The 13,034-nt window shown below is 44.8% G+C and overlaps 1 protein-coding gene across 6 annotated transcripts in view; it reads right to left on the reverse strand.

The window, feature by feature from the left end:
- Positions 1–10,331, reverse strand: part of RCBTB1 (RCC1 and BTB domain containing protein 1) — a 48,248-nt gene extending 37,917 nt beyond the window's left edge. For 2 of the 6 annotated variants that reach the window (XM_066234302.1, XM_066234301.1), the window contains exon 1: positions 9,632–10,313. The gene's annotated coding sequence lies outside the window, so the exon portion shown is untranslated. Of the gene's footprint in view, positions 1–9,631 lie in introns of all 6 variants that reach the window. The other 4 variants (XM_066234303.1, XM_066234304.1, XM_066234307.1 and 1 more) reach the window with 4 other exon arrangements.
- Between the last annotated feature and the right edge of the window lie 2,703 nt (positions 10,332–13,034).

A 13,034-nucleotide genomic window follows, 5' to 3' on the forward strand; every position in this document is an offset into this window, starting at 1 on the left:
GCTCCAGACAAGCCTCTAAAATAGGATCAGACTCAAAATTCTTTCAATAAAAGTCCACTTTATAACTTCCACTCTTTCTGTGGTATAAGTACTGCAAGGAAGCCAAGTTTCAGAGAGTTGCCGAGACAGTAATGCTGTTACCGCCCCAACTGCTAGAACAGCTATCATCCACTTCTCTTTTCTGCAAGTCAAAAACACTGAAAGAGGGAAAGGGAAAGAAACAATGTACTCAATACTTGATAAATTCCACAAAGACTAAGGGGCTCTGAGAATGTAACAAGATCCAGCTGTACAGGTGACAAAGTTACCCTCCCTCCATTCAAAAATAGCAAAACTGCTGTTTTAGAATTTCCTAACACAGTGATTGCCCTTTGTCTCATCAGTTTTATTTAAATTCCTCACTCGCTTAAGAGGACAACTGTCACTTCCACGGCCAGTGACTGACTTGACTTGAAGCACATGCAATTTGCAGTAATGGCTTCTGGAAGCAATTCTTTAGCCACATCATCTAAGAGAGGACCACTTTCATTTCATTGCACAGAAACTTTAGGCAATTTCAGGATACAGGGAATCTGACAGCTCATTGTAAGTTGAAGAAACAATTCTACTGAAGCCAGTGCTCAGGTTAGAAAAGCCAACAAACCAAATGACAATATTAGCAACAACAACAAAACAACATATCCAGGTTGTGAAGCTGACTATGATCTTATAAAAGAATTGTTTTATGAGATACTTTTATTTTCAAAAGGAAACCAAAATAAGATGCTTTTATTTCCAAAAAGGAACAAAAAAAACCCCATCATGATTTGAAATAATTTTCTTCCACAATTTTATTCTTTGTTGCACCACACACAACACACAGCATTCACAAATTAGACCAGAGTAAAAATAGATGGATCAACAAGTTAAAGAAATGGGTTGAACACAATAATACAAATTCTATTTTTTTAATGAGTCCAAGGCTGCTTTGCAGGGGCCCAAGTTCAAATCTAAATATTTATATCATGAACCTTTCTACATGGATCTCTCTAAAATGATTTTACCCACTAGTTTCTGCTGTAAGAAAAGTACCAACTGTACCCTGTGAAGGCCTAAAAACAAACTAAAGTTCCAGCAATGGGCATGCAGGACCATACTGCATTCATTTAATAAATGTTGACTGAATATCCTCTAGGTAAACAGAGCAGAGCCAACACCACTACCATCAGAACCTCCAACAGAACTTATACGGGGTTAGGGTCTGGACACATAAACAGATGCTCTTCACAATGTGACCAGTGCTCCAATGTTTTTGTTTTGTTTTTTGAGAGAGACAGAGAGAGTCAGAGAGAGGAACAGAGAGGGACAGACAGGAAGGGAGAGAGATGAGAATCATCAATTCTTCGTTGCAGCTTCTTAGTCTCCTACTTGTTCACTGATTGCTTTCTCATATGTGCCTTGACAATTGTCACTCAAGCCAGAAACCTTGGGCTCAAGCCAGTGACCTTGGGCTTCAAGCCAAAGAAATTACCTTTGGGTTTAAGCCAGCGACCATGGGGTCATATTTATGATCCCACGCTCAAGCTAGCAACCCTGTGCTCAAGCTGGTGAGCCCACGCTCAAGCCAGTGACCTTGGGGTTTCGAACATGGGTCCTCCTTGTCCCAGTCTGACACTCTATCCACTGCGCCACCACCTGGTCAGGCCAGTGCTCCAATGTTGACATCTAGGTGCTATGGAGGCATCAGAATTGGTAAGTGTCAACTACCTGTAAGGAAGGCAGGCACTGGACTAGTAAACAGGCATGCCAGTTAAAGTTCTGATGGAAGAACTGAAAGAAATGTAGCATGGCTATAGCCAAAAAGCTTAGACTTTACCCTAAGAGCAACATGTAATCACTGACCGATCTTAAGCAGAGGAGTGGCATGATCAGATAGATGTACGTCTGTTAAAGATTATTCTGGTTGAATGTAGAGACCATGGGGTGAAGGAGTTCTTAGAGGGAGCCTAAGGTGGCTGTAGTTATTCTGGAAAGAAGGGAAGCCTATATCAGGGAAATGAAACAGAGAAAACTGGACAAGACACAAACTCAAGGGGGTTCTGTAACTGACTGAATGGGAGGAAGGAGCTAGATAAGGGGAAGGCAGAGCCAAGGATTCCACAGAGATGCTTAGCTTAAATGAGTGAGCGAACTGTAATGTCTCTCACTACAAGAATACAGCATGTTTCGGGGAGAGATGAGGAATTATACTCTGGACATTTTAAGTTTAGCTACCTGTGGGACATCAAAATAGATATGGCCAATAGATAGATTTATAAATATGATAAAAAAGAGATCTGAAAAAAAAAAAAAGAGATCTGGGTTGGAGATTTGGAAGTTTGGCCTGAGACCGCCCAGGGGAAAGCGTGTGGAATGAGAAGAGAACAGGCTCCTGGGCGGAACTCTAAGAAACTACAAGAGACTGAACAGGCAGAGCAGGAAGAAGACCAGAGGAGCCATGGAAGCCTAGGACATGAGCACCACAACAAGGGGGTAGTGTCAGTGTCAGATGCTCCCGAGACCAAACAAGGTAAGGACTGAGAGTGTCCACTGGATTTAGTAAGAATTATTGGCAACCTTTACAAGAAGAGTTTCAGGGAGGCTGTGGGTAGGTAAGGCCGGATTGCAGCAAGGTAAGGAGCACATGAAAGGTACAGAAAAGGAAACACTGAGAATGAAAACTTGTTCAGGAAGTTTGACTGAAGGGAAAAAGTGAAATAGGGTAGTAACTGCAAAATGAGCTGGATGAAGGACACATTTTGGGTGATCTTTTTATTTTAAACATGTTAGAAATGTGAAAATGTTTAAATGTTAATGGGAAGGAGCCAGTAGAAAGATAGAGGAGAGGACATAACTGAATGAGGTTTCTGAGAAAGTAAAAGTGAACGGGGATCTGAAGCAGAAATGTAGGTAAGCAATAAAGGGGAGGGGATCTTCCATTAAAACACAAAAGAAAGAAAGGATTGATATGGATGAGAGTGAGTTTATTGGTTGGGGAGCCAGAAGTTGGAGGCAATTCCTCTCTCTCTTTCTCTCATCATATATATGGTGACAGTCTGCTAAGTGCATCTGTATTTTTTATTTTTACCAGAAATTTATGAGCATTCCAACTTCTCTATACCCTCACCAACACTATTATCTGTCCTTTTTTTAGTCATTTTTGTGGGTGTGAGGTAGTATCTCATTGCGATTTGATTTGCATTTAGGCACATTTTTTCTGAGATCACTTATTTTTCCCTGTGAAGAAAGTTCCCTGTTAAGAGTAAGAAAGGAGGTAGCAATAGAAAGTGGAGTGGAGCAACAACAAAACCCGGTGCAGTCTGAAGCAGCCACCAGGGGCGAGGACAGCGCTGAGAGGGAGGCTTAGGAGACGCTGAGACAGCCCAGTGGAAACTGGGACACCGTGAGTCTGTAAAGGTACCATACCCATCTGACCTCTTCTTCTGACTTCCTGTGAGATTTTCTTCTCCAGAAGACGGTTATGGTGGTTTTTTTAAACTAATGTAACCAAGACTTGAATGGCAAGCTACTCACAGGATTTTCTCATTTAAAGGCAATGACAGAAGTACTCCTGAGAAATCCATCACTTCTGTGTTTAGAATCTTTTTTTTTTTTTTTTTTTGTATTTTTCTGAAACTGGAAACGGGGAGAGACAGTCAGACAGACTCCCGCATGCGCCCTACCGGGATCCACCCGGCACACCCACCAGGGGCTACGCTCTGCCCACCAGGGGGTGATGCTCTGCCCCTCGGGGGCATCGCTCTGCCGCAACCAGAGCCACTCTAGCGCCTGGGGCAGAGGCCAAGGAGCCATCCCCAGTGCCCGGGCCATCTTTGCTCCAATGGAGCCTTGGCTGCGGGAGAGGAAGAGAGAGACAGAGAGGAAGGTGAGCCAACCGGCCAGGGCCTGTGTTTAAAATCTTTAACACACACATTAGAAACGACCATTTGCATCAGGCTCACTCTTCCTGACCTCTGAGAACAAAGCACACATGTTCACTGCAGCTGGTCTTACATTTGCAATGTAAGGACTTAAGCTACAACCATCAGATGCAAAATTCATCGAATGACAAACTGTAATAAACACCACACATCTGTCACTACAGTAATAGGTAATTTCTTTAAAAATGTCAGAGGATCATATCACAGCATTAAGACTGATAATAGCATATATACAAGTAATAACCAATTACAGTCTGACCAGGCAGTGATGCAGTGGATAGAACATCAAGCTGGGAAGCTGAAGACCCAGGTTTGAAACCCCGAGGTCACTGGCTTGAGCACAGGGGCACCGGCTTGAGCATGAGCTCACAGACATGACCCTATGGTCACTGGTGTGAGCCCAAAGGTCACTGGCTTGAGCAAGGGGTCACTAGGGCTTGGAGCCCCCCAGTCAAGGCATGTATGAGAAGTAATCAATGAACAACTAAAGTACCGCAACTACGAGTTGGTGCTTCTCATCTCTCCTCCTGTCTGTCCCTCTTTCTGCTAAAAAAAAAAAAATTACAGAAAAGACAATTATTTTTTCTTAGTTACCCTATGCAGGCATCCCCAAACTACGGCCCGCGGGCCGCATGTGGCCACCTGAAACCATTTATACAGCTCCCCCCGCACTTCCAGAAAGGGGCACCTCTTTCACTGGTGGTCAGTGAGAGGAGCACTGTATGTGGCGGCCCCCCAACAGTCTGAGGGACAGTGAACTGGCCCCCTGTGTAAAAAGTTTGGGGACCCCTGCTATAGCGTATGAGATATGGCTAGTCTAGTTTAATAAGTACATCCTATGTAATATACATAATTAATTAATTTAGAGATTTATCATTAAAGCATGCTGGTGCATACCAGTTTTGGGCTCAGGAATCACATCTTCGGACTGACTTATATGTGAACCATATTTAATCTAAGGGTTTTATGGCATAAGGTGATAGTTGTTTATCTTTTGTAATATAATATCCCACAACTCAGTAGCTGAAAACAATAGCAACGTGTTATTTCTCTCAGTTCTGTATTTTGACTGGACTTAGCTGAGGTTGACTATTCACGAGATCACAGGCACTTTTAACTGTGGCTTAACAGGGGGAGCTTAACTAGGGCTGAAACAACCTCACTTACCTATCTGACCAGGTAGTCTCACCCTTCCCCTGGTTAAGCCCAGCCTCCAAACCTTTATGCACACTCACTGGCTTCCAAGAGAACGAAAGCTAGAGATGTCAGGCATCTTAAGAAATTATGCCAAGGCCCTGGCAGGGTAGCTCAGTTGGTTGGAGGGTCGTCCCAACATGTTGTAGGTTCAATCCCAGTGGGGGCACATACAGGAATCAACTAGTGACAGCATGAATGAGTGAAGCAGTATAATTGATGTTTCTCTCTTTTTCTTTTTTTTAGTGAGAGGAGACTCATGCATGCCCCCCCCACCAGGATCCACCAGGCAAACCCACCAGGGGGTGATGCTCTGCCCATTTGGGGCCCTAACTCCATTGCAACAGGAGGCAGAGGCCATGGAGCCGCCCTCAGCGCCCTGGGCCAAATCACTCTAATTAAGCCATGGCTGCATAAGGGGAGGAGAAGAAAGAGAAGTGAGAGGGGGTAGGGTGCAGAAGCAGATAGGCACTTCTCCTGTGTGTCCTGACAGGGAATTGAACCCGGGACATCCACACACCGGGCCGACGCTCTACCACTGTGCCAACTGGCCAAGGCTTCTCTCTCTCAAAAATGAAATCAATCAATAAAAAGAGTTATGGCCCTGGCTGGTGGCTTAGTGGATAGAGCATCCACCCAGTGTGCAAATGTTCCAGTTAGATTATGTCAGAGCACACAAGAGAAGCAACCATCTGCTTCTCTCCCCCTCCCTCTTCCTCTTCTCTCCCTCTTTCCCTCTTGTAGCCAGTGGCTCAATTGGGTCGAGTGTTGGCCCCAAGCGCTGAAGAGGACTCAGTTGGTCCAAGTTCGTCAGCCTCAGGCATTAAAAATAGCTAGGTTTATTTGAGCATTGCCCCCAAATCCCAGTGGGGGAGCATGCAGGAGTCTATCTCACTATCTCCCCACCTCTCACTTAAAGAAATAAAAATTATGCCAAGAACTGACAAAATATCACTTCTGTCACATTTTGTTGGTCACAGCAAGTCACAAGACCAAGCTAGATTCAAATGGAACAGAAACAAGACTACACTTTGGATGGGAGGAGTGGCAGTCAAGTACAGGAATGGGAGCAATTATTGACAGTCATCTCTGAAACACTGTCACAGTTATAAACAATGTTACTGGATGTTTCTGCTGTACCACTTGAGTTTAGGATTGAGGCACTTGAAGAGCAGCGGTTCTCAAATTTTTTGAAGTTGGGGCACATTTAAAATCCTACAAACAATTGTAGGCGCACTATATACAAATTTCTGAGAAATATGTTATAATAAGTCAAATATTAAAGAAAAAATATAAAGTCCAAGTGTGCTTTTATGGTAAACAAAATAGATACGACAAAATTAAATTTATTCTGACATTTAAAAACATTTTTATGTTTCATTTTTTGGGTTATGCTTTTTAGAATTCATAAAAAAGCGGGGTTAAAAAATAAAAAAAAATTTTAAAAGTTACCTTTTTATATATATAGATACATTCTTAGTAAGATTTAGTAAATTCAGCAGGTCCCAGTGTGAATGTGTTTTTTTGTTCTTGTGTTTATGAGAAACATGAGCCTGATGTGTCCTCGTGATTTCTTCAATGTTTGGGCATATACTGTATTTGAAAGGCAAACTCTCATTTCCTCGTCAATACATTAAAGAATTCCTCTCTTTTTACTCTTAATTGTGTTGAGGGCAGAAAAAACCCCACCATACATATCATCTTAACTTTACACCAAACAAAGGATAGAAGAAACTTTCCTCCAGTCTTTATGGGGAACATGGGGGGTAGTGTAAACAATCTAGCATCACAGCTTAACAGCCTTTTGCAATCTAATCAGGCAAGTGAGGTAGGGGGCTGGGCAGACTGTCAGCTTACAGCCAATTCCCCACACCTCTGTCCCCTAAAAATCTAAACTCCAAAAACCCTGTTGGTTTTTTGATCCCCAACAGGCACATATTTCTCTGGAATACCATAGGGCACACGTGGAAATCTTCTAGGGTACACCAGTGCGCCTGGCGCACACTTTGAGAACCACTGCACTAGAGAGAGATTAGGCTTTGTCTATTTCCAAAACCAGAATTTTCCCTTAAGCATCTTAAAGAATATCTTGGCAAAGATTTGCCCCTGGGAAATGTTAATCTCAGAAAAGCCACCGAATCTTTCCTAGAGTTGTGGGCAAGACAGATACTATCCTTCAAGAATGGTCTGAGTCTAGTCTTTCCCTGGATGGGATTCCTCATCTCCTGAACTCGTTCCCCACTTTACAGTGTATTACACAAGAGTATAATCTCATTTTAAAGTGTATATAACATTTAAAAATCATAGAAATGTCTCCAGCTATTTGAACTTTTGCTATCCAAACTCTAACTAAATTCAAGAATCAGAGAGATTTGGCTAAATTCTCCAATACTCAAATGTTTGCTATTGGCTCTCCCAGATTCAGGACTCAGTGAGGTTTGGCTATCACAGTATCTCTTAGATAATCTGATACCTCACTATCTGAACACAGCAACCCACTAAATTTGTATAGTAAAATGGACTTATACGCCAAGTAGTAACTGTTGGTACTTTTAGATGGTATACTCACAGGTAATGTACACTCTTCCTTATGCTTCATATTTTCAAAGTTTTGTTCTTTGCAAAATTAAAAAATAATTCTAGCCCTGGCCAGTTGGCTCAGTGGTAGAGTGTCGGCCTGGCGTGCAGAAGTCCCGGGTTCAATTCCCGGCCAGGGCACACAGGGGAAGCGCTTCTCCACCCCTCCCCCTCTCCTTCCTCTCTGTCTCTCTCTTCCCCTCCCGCAGCCAAGGCTCCATTGGAGCAAAGTTGGCCCGGGCGCTGGGCCAACTCCTTGGCCTCTGCCCCAGGCGCTAGAGTGGCTCTGGTCACAACAGAGCAATGCCCCGGAGGGGCAGAGCGTCGCCCCCTGGTGGGCGTGCCGGGTGGATCCCGGTTGGGCGCATGCGGGAGTCTGTCTGTCTCTCCCCGTTTCCAGCTTCAGAAAAATACAAAAAAAAAAAATTCTATATTGTGGACTTAATGTTATTAGACATTTGTAAAAATTAAGTTCCTACAGTAGATCAAATACATATTTGATTTAGATGATTATTTGATTTACTGACCTCTAGGAAACCTGTGCTGGTTAAATTCAGACAACATTTGTCATATGACTCCTGTGCATTCCCAACAGATAAACAATTTGAAACATTTTTAGGGGGTTTTTAACCATAGAACATTTTTTAAAATGTGTCCTAATGCCCTGCCTAGATTCTAGACTCCTTGAGAGCCCAAACCTTGTTTCCCATACATGACTTACTGAATGTAGCACGCACAGAAGGCACAGTATAATAATAATAAAGGTCTGACTTCCCTTCAGTTTTATCACCATTCTTTGACTTTTTGTGTGTGTGTGTGACAGAGACAGAGAGAGTTGGAGAGAGAGAGTTGGAGAGACAGGGACAGACAGACAGGAAGGGAGAGAGATGAGAAGCATCAATTCTTTCTTGCAGCACCTTAGTTGTTCATTGATTGCTTTTCTCACATGTGCCTTGACTGGGGAAGGTGGCAGGAGGGGGGCTACAGCAGACTGAGTGACCCCTTGCTAGAGCCAGCAACCTTGGGCTCAAGCTGGCAGGCCTTGCTCAAACCAGATAAGCCCACGCTCAAGCTGGTGACCTCGGGGTCTCAAACCTGGGTCCTCCACATCCCAGTCCAACGCTCTATCCACTACACCACTGCCTGGTCTCTTTGACTTTTAGATAAAGGAGGACACTGTCTCAGACTTTCCAGCTTGGGCTACTGTTTAAGATGGAGTCAAGCTCTTGCTGGAACATGCAGGCCCTGTTTAATTCCAAAAATTTTAAAGCATGTTTTTAAAGCTGAAAACTTGATACTTTTGGTTTTTATGGCAGTTTCCTGAAGCTCCCAGAACTTAACATTTTGCTCATACACATAATCACTGTGGAAGAAATCTTTTTAATGACTAATATCCTTCCTCTTTAAGAGAAACAGACTAGAGGGTAGACTATCTAGAAGTATTAATAAATAGACTGCTATGCACGCAATGAAGTAAAAGATATCCAACAGATTAACTCCTATATTAATACAACCTAAATATACAGTTACATACTCAACCCTGAAAGCAGTTCAAAGAGGTGAAATTCACCCAGGGCTCACTTCAAATAGATACTTTCTAAAGTTTAAAGCACACTATTAACTACAATTAGGGCTAAATCATTTTTCCATCCCTTTCAGCATTACAGTATATATACCTTGATGTTTTGATCCTGCAATGCATATCAGTTTCAGAAACTGTGTGGACTATAGTCCTCCTCCAAAAAAGAATAGGCCAAAGGCAAATTAGACAATGAATCTGGTTTTTAAGCATTATTATAATATTACTTTACAAAACTGTAACCCCCAACTGCCAAGAGTTGTGCAGCAGATGCCTTCGGATTGTCTCACATGCAAATAAATATAAACAAAGAGCCACTTACGAAAACAGAACAGAGCGTGCCTCGATGGTTATCTTAAATAGAACAGGTAGTGTCTCCGAGGCAGGACAAGAGAAACGTCATCTCACTCCTGGGTAAAGTCTCTACTACGTGAATAGTCCTCCGAGGAGTCCGTGTCGTGGGGGAATGGCAAACTGAAGAACATGGTGTATGACACCCCTGCCCTCCCCCAGGGAGGCGGAGTAGATGCCAGACCCGCAGGAAGGGCCGAGGGAGGATGGACAGGGTGGGGGCGGGGGTCTGTCAACAGAACGACACGAGAGCAGCGACAGACTTCACCTAGGTGCAAACCCGCGTCCCTGCCGCTCCAAAAAGAGAGGGAGCCCGGGACAGTTCCCTAGCCTCCTCCAGAATCTCCCTCCCGCAGGAAGCCACGCCAGCCGCGGTGCTAACGGTGCGGGCGGCGGCCCGGAACCGCAGCCCGAGGGGAGGCGGGAGGGAGGGCGCAGGAGTAACGGGGCGCGCCGGCCGACCGTGGGGACGGGAGCAGACCAGGGCAAGGGCGAGAGCGGCCTTGCGAGCGCGCGGGACCCACCAGCTACCTGGAGGCCGGCCGCCGCCGCTCGCCGTCCGCCGGGATCTCGGGAGCCGGGCAGGGAGGGCGGAGAACTGCTCCCGGCCGCCACGCCGAGGGCCAGCCCGGGGGAGGCTCCGGCGGCGCGTGAGGTGGGGCAGCAGGGGCCGGCCGCCGGTCACGTGGTCCCGGCGCCTCACGTGACCCGACGCCGCGCTCCCTGCGAGCTCCCGGGCGCAGCTGTCTCCTGTCTCCGCCGGCTCCTGGCTCCGGCTCGCGGGCCGGTGGCTTCTGTAGAAGCAGATTAGTTGTCCGGGTCCAGCTCTCTGGCTCTGCGGAGAGTCGCGCTGCAGCTTGGTGGCTGCGAAGGCGCACAGGCTTTTGTCTGGAAACCAGGGCCACGCGAGGGCAGGAACCCGGTGGCTGGGTCGGGGAGGGTCACCGGGAACCCAAGGAACCTAGGGCAGAAAAGTGGCTGTGACCTCCTCTCCCTGCCCCATGGCGCGCTACCCACGCGGTGCTGCCTGGGGTGAAGGGCCTCCGAGGAGGAGACGCTCCTCTTACTCCAGAGGGGTGTCCGCCTCTACCCGACACCCCTCTACCCGCACACCTGGACACTCACCTGAAAAGAACCTGAGTAAGACTGAAGGAGCCCTGCCTAGCGTTTTCAGCGTGCCCAGGTGTTGGTTCCATCCCGGGTCAGGGGGCGGAGGAGAAGAAACCAATTGAGCGCACAACTAAGTGGAACAAGGAGTTGGTGCTTCTCTCCCTCTCTCTCTCAAATCAATGGGGGGTAAAAAGAAAGAAAAAGACTAAAGCATAGAGAAGGTGGCAACTTCACCAAGATAAGGGAGTGAAGCACAAGGCCCAGGTAATGGGAGGAAGTCAGAGGTACCTGGCTTTCAAGGTTGGAGAGACCTAAGATGGTAATTGACCTAAGCCTTAGTATAAATGAGTAAACTAAAGCCTAGAGAGGGGGCCTGACCTGTGGTGGCGCAGTGGATAAAGCGTCAACCTGGAAATGCTGAGCTCGCCGGTTCAAAACCCTGGGCTTGCCTGGTCAAGGCACATATGGGAGATGGGAGTTGATGCTTCCAGCTCCTCCTCCCCTTCTCTCTCTCTGTCTCTCCTCTCTCTCTGTCTCTCCCTCTCCTCTCTAAAATGAATAAAAAAATAAAATAAAAAAGAAATTAGAACCATCTTAAAGCCTAAAGAGGGGATGCTTCAAGCCAATCGGCCCATTATCTATGGAGACCAAATCACCATAAACCTATGTACAGCTTTCAGAAAAGTCCCAGTTGTCACCAGAGGATCAAGTCCAAACTTCTTGGCATAACTCTCTAAGCTATACTTTTTCAAACTTATGTTTCCTGTTTGAGCTCTCATGAATAAATAGAAAATCACTTCATTTTCTAAGAATCACTGCTACTAGAAAAAACAGACCTAGGTTCTTCTTTTTTTTTTTTAATATTAATATTTTTTTATTAAATTTAATGCAGTGACATTGATAAATCAGGGTACATATGTTGAGAGAAAATATCTCTAGATTATTTTGACATTTGATTGTGCTGTATACCCCTCCCGCAAAGTTAAATTGTCTTCTGTCACCTTCTATCTGGTTTTCTTTGTGCCCCTCACCTCCCCTAACCCCTCTCTCCTTCTTCACCCCCTCCTCCCTCCCCCAACCCCCCCCCCCGCCCCTGTTGCCATCACATTCTTGTTCATGTCTCTGAGTCTCATTTTTATGTCCCTTCTATGTATGGATTCATCTCAGTTTTTTTTCTGATTTACTTATTTCACTCCGTATAATGTTATCAAGGTCCATCCATGCTATTGTAAATGATCCGATGTCATCATTTCTTATGGCTGAGTAGTATTCCATAGTATATATGTACCAAAGTTTTTTAATTCACTCGTCCTCTGACGGACACTTGGGCTGTTTCCAGATCTTCGCTATTGTGAACAATGCTGCCACAAACATGCGGGTGCATTTCTCCTTTTCGAGCTGTTCTATGGTGTCCTTGGGGTATATTCCTAAAAGTGGGATAGCTGGGTCAAAAGGCGGTTCGATTTTCAGTTTTTTGAGGAATCTCCATACTGTTTTCCACAGTGGCTGCACCAGTCTGCATTCCCACCAGCAGTGCAGGAGGGTCCCCTTTTCTCCACATCCTCGCCAGCACTTATTCTGTGTTGTTTTGTTGATAAGCGCCATTCTGACTGGTGTAAGGTGATATCTCATTGTGGTTTTAATTTGCATTTCTCTAATGATTAGTGATGTTGAGCATTTTTTCATATGCCTATTGGCCATCTCTATGTCCTCTTTGGAGAAGTGTCTATTCATCTCTTTTGCCCATTTTTGGATTGGGTTGTTTGTCTTCCTGGTGTTGAGTTTTACAAGTTCTTTATAAATTTTGGTTATTAACCCCTTATCAGACGTATTGTCAAATATGTTCTCCCATTGTGTAGTTTGTCTTTTTATTCTGTTCTTGTTGTCTTTAGCTGTGCAAAAGCTTTTTAGTTTGATATAGTCCCATTTGTTTATCCTGTCTTTTATTTCACTTCCCAGTGGAGATAAATCAGCAAATACATTGCTCCGAGAGATGTCGGAGAGCTTACTGCCTATGTTTTCTTCTAAGATGCTTATGGTTTCACGGCCTACATTCAAGTCTTTTATCCATTTTGAGTTTATTTTTGTGAGTGGTGTAAGCTGGTGATCTAGTTTCATTTTTTTGCAGGTAGCTGTCCAATTTTCCCAACACCATTTGTTAAAGAGCCTGTCTTTACTCCATTGTATTTCCTTACCTCCTTTGTCAAATATCAGTTGTCCATAGAACTGTGGGTTTATTTCTGGGTTCTCTGTTCTATTCCATT

Source organism: Saccopteryx bilineata, chromosome 6 (assembly GCF_036850765.1).
Source record: "Saccopteryx bilineata isolate mSacBil1 chromosome 6, mSacBil1_pri_phased_curated, whole genome shotgun sequence".
Taxonomy (NCBI): Eukaryota; Metazoa; Chordata; class Mammalia; order Chiroptera; family Emballonuridae; genus Saccopteryx; species Saccopteryx bilineata.